General features: G+C 49.4%; 1 pseudogene; it reads left to right on the forward strand.

Annotated features, from left to right (window-relative positions):
* The first annotated feature begins 3,078 nt into the window (after positions 1 to 3,078).
* LOC120946311 lies at positions 3,079 to 3,209 on the forward strand (annotated as a pseudogene).
* The last annotated feature ends 951 nt before the right edge of the window (positions 3,210 to 4,160 follow it).

A 4,160-nucleotide genomic window follows, 5' to 3' on the forward strand; every position in this document is an offset into this window, starting at 1 on the left:
AGTGGATGCGTTTGATGGCATGGCACAGTGGCTGTGTTTGATGGCATGGCACAGTGGTGACGATTGAGGGCACAGTGGCTGCGTTTGAATGCATGGCACAGTGGTGACAATTGATGGCACAGTGGCTGCGTTTGATGGCATGGCACAGTGGCTGCGTTTGATGGCATAGCACAGTGGTGACGATTGAGGGCACAGTGGCTGCGTTTGATGGGCCCAGTGGCTGCGTTTGATGGGCACAGTGGCTGCGTTTGATGGGCACAGTGGCTGCAATTGATTTTTTTTTTTTTTCGTTTGTTTGCGCCCCCCCCAAAAAAAATTGAGCACCAGCTGCCACTGCAGTATTTTCTGCTGTTGACTTTTAAAAAAGGAAAAATCAAACTGAAGTTCCTCTTGAAATTGTTCCACTTTTATTTTTAAGTCGGTGTTCTTTATCGAAGCTTCCTTATAAATAATTCCCCGATATAGTCGCGGGGCTTCCTGGCCGGAATACACAAGACAACTGTTTGTTTTATCCTTTGGTAGAACTCAGTGGAACGCGCCGATAATAGAATCTTATTCCGAGAAGAAAAAAAAACAAAAAAACCTTCAGCCGTTTATTTTTTTTGTCTAAAGCGAGACGTATTATGCTCCGAGCACAATAGTAATAATTAGAATTTATGTGTAGGTCGCCTCCTGAAAGGCAGCGAGGACCATCCCGAATTCCTCATTATGTTGCTTGGAGACTCTAAGTATTCTCTTTGTTCCCAATTGACATTAAGATTATGGCTTTCTCCTTCCAACAAAAGAACTCGCTTTTTATTCTCGAGGACCACATGCGCTGCTGTGTAAGTGTGTATACTTGTCCCTAAATAAACAGACTTTTTTTCCCAGAATCCTGTGCTTCCATGGTAGGTTCATTCCAAATTAATTGTAATTCCCATTAAACAACCGTTTTATATCTTTATATTGTTGTCTAATCCAGTGAGGACAAAATATAGGGCTCATTTACATATGTGTTGGAGCCACAGATTGGTTGGCTCTGCCGGAACGCCGCCTCCCTTTCTGAGCGCCCATGTGATGTCGTGGCATCATTTCAGCGTCAAGATCAGCGGCGGTGCGTTCATAAAGGTTGCAGGAGTGCCGCCCCCCCCCTCTCCTACACCGCTCTAAACCCCATAGATAGATTCATGCATTGCATGACTCTATCTATGGTCGGTGCTGACACCCCCTATTCAGGTGTCCGGCCCCTTTTCGGGCACCTGAATTACGGCGGTGAGGGTGTTTTTTGGAAGCACCTGATTAGAACCATAGGGCCAGATTCACAAAAGAGATACGACGGCGTTTCTCCTGATACTCCGTCGTATCTCTGTTTCTATCTATGCGACTGATTCATAGAACCAGTTACACATAGATATCCCTAAGATCCGACAGGTGTAATTGTTTTACACTGTCGGATCTTAGGATGCAGTACCGCGGCCGCCGCTGGGGGGAGTTTGCGTCGTAAACCAGCGTCGGGTATGCAAATTAGGAGTTACGGCGATCCATGACGGATTTTCGCGTTCGCTACGTCGCCGCTAGTCTAGTTTCCCGTCGCAAAGTTAGTCGTCATTTTGGGTGCCCTAACTTTAGTCATCAAACGTATTGCTGTCTAAAATATGGCCGTCATTCCCGCATCGAAATTTTAAATTTAACGTCGTTTGCGTAACACGTCCGGGAATACGGAAGTACGCTACGCGCATCGCCGTTCGAAAAAATTACGTCACGGCATGCAAAGCACAACGGAAATTGCGAAACTGAGCATGCGCAGTAGGTCCGGCGCGGGAGCGCGCCTAATTTAAATGGCACATGCCCATTTGAATTGGCCCGCCTTCCGCCTCTACGATACATTACGCCGCCGCTCACCTACGTGAATCTGGCCCATAGGCTCTAATAGGCATCCAAAAATGTGAGAAGCGGGCGCAACGCTGTGTGGTCGATTCTCGATTCTCGCTGCGTGTTAGCAAAAACGAAGGAATTCGCTTTGCTAATATTGAACCCCCCTTTCAGCCAATCAGGTGCGCCGGGTCAGTGTTACCTGTCACCTGATTGGCTGAAATGACAAGCAGAGGAGGAGCGGGTGGGGGAAAACATTGGGTCGGGGGAAAAGATGGAGGACACCTCTCGCCACCTGCCGCCGCCACCCGCTGCCCTTCCCGAGACAAGGTAAGTGCCGGGCAGGGGGGGGCAGTGGCAGCATTTGGGGCACAGTGGCAGCGTTGGGGCACAGTGGCAAAGTTTGATGGCACAGTGGCAGCATTTGGGGCACAGTGGCAGCGTTTAATGGGCAAAGTGGCAGCATTTGGGGCACAGTGGCAGCGTTGGGGCACAGTGGCAGCATTTGGGGCACAATGGCAGCGTTTAATTGAGCAAAGTGGCAGCATTTGGGGCACAATGGCAGCGTTTAATTGAGCAAAGTGGCAGCATTTGGGGCACAGTGGCAGCATTGGTACTGCCTATAAAAGTACCAGTTCCAGCCGTTTTACTCTAATAAAGTAGAATGACTAGTGCCTAGTGAAGGAGGAGAGGGGGTTGGGTGGCCGGGAGGGGGGCCGCGGGAGTTGTCTGGCCGCCATGGGAGAGGTCTGTCAAAGTGGGCCAGTCTGGATGAAGTCCAGGGCCAAATTTTTGTCCCAGTCCAGCCCTGGTTGGAGCTGTGTGTAGTGGTGTGTAGACATGTGCACACTGAAATATTTCGTTTCGTAATTTCGTTTTCGTCCGAAAAATAAATTTATTTAGTTACTCCCGAAATTCGTTTTTATTTATTTAGTTTTTCGTAAAAAAAATGCATTTGTTCCGAAAATCCAAATTAAGGTCGAATCTGTCATTGAAGGTGTCTGTCAAATGTTCTAAAGAAAAAAAAAAGAAGATTCCACAGAATCTTAAAAAAAAAAAAAAAACATTTTGACTCTTTATGTCTCTCTATGTCGAATCTTTTCTCTCTATGTCGAATCTTTTCTCTCTATGTCGAATCTTTTCTCTCTATGTGGACTCTTCTTCATGTCTCTATATTGTCGACTCTTTTCTCTTTATGTAGAATAATATTGGACTAATAGAGTTAAGGTCGCTTCTCGGCCTTTTGGCTAAGATCAAGTGTAGTATCTGTTCTTATCAGTTGCCAATAGGTGGTGCTAAGCTGACTGTCCCCGGTACCCTGTGGCAGGGGGAAAGGGATGGCAGTCGGCGGACGCTAAGCCTGTTGGCGTGGAGGTGGAAGCCTTCTGATCGGGACAGAGAGGCATGAGGTCGAAGCCAAGAGGCCGGGTCCCTGGCCGTTGGCCTGGATTTGGTGGTATCTGCCCCAGTCAGTTGTTCTGGAGGGAACCCTTGCTTCTCCTTTAACCGGGAAGGAGCGGGTAGTACTTCCAGAATGTGATTAGGTGGGAGAGATAGGGGTTGTGGGTAGAGCCTGCTTAGGTGGGTTCTCCCCGACCTCTTCTCCCACCTTCCTGGCTGGGAAGGGTGCTGCCGGTCCGGACCGGGGGCTAGGGACCGTTGAAAAGCCCGTGGAGATTGTGCCCCTGGAGTGGCAGTCCAGGGGTGCCATACATTGCACGAGTGTTTGAGGGGCACTCATCGTGTGGCACCTTCAGGTCACTGATCTCCACAACACACTTTTCACACCTGCCGCTTGGGCCGGGCCTTTTGGCTAGGACCAGTGGAATTTTTATCCTGGCCTGGAGGGCCGGCCAATGTATTTCACATTGGTCACTTTCCTCACTCTCCCATCTTCCTTTTCCCCACTTTCTTTTATTATTTTACCCCCGTGTATGTTTTGTTTGTCACTCTTTTTGTTTGGTGCAGTGCACTTTATGTGTGGCGAGTAGGGTGCTCGGGCCGGTCTCTGAAAGTCTTGGGAGTTGGTGGACTCCGCCTTCTGGTTAGGTTCACCGGCTCTCATGGGGTCTCCCTTCGGGGGAGCCTCACCGAGGAGGGTTCTGTTTCGGCAGTCCCTCCGAGGATGTTGGGTCCTTGTGGCTTCGGCTGCTTGGACCAAGATGGGTCCATATGGCTTCGGCTGTATGGACCACAGTAACTCTTTTCCCTGTCAGGAGCCTAACGCCCCGGGGGATCTGAGACGGGTCCTCTTCGGAGGACCACTGACGTATGCACCCGTCGCAGTTTTTTGTGATGTCACTCTTTAG

Source organism: Rana temporaria, chromosome 7 (genome assembly GCF_905171775.1).
Source record: "Rana temporaria chromosome 7, aRanTem1.1, whole genome shotgun sequence".
NCBI classification, from domain to species: Eukaryota; Metazoa; Chordata; class Amphibia; order Anura; family Ranidae; genus Rana; species Rana temporaria.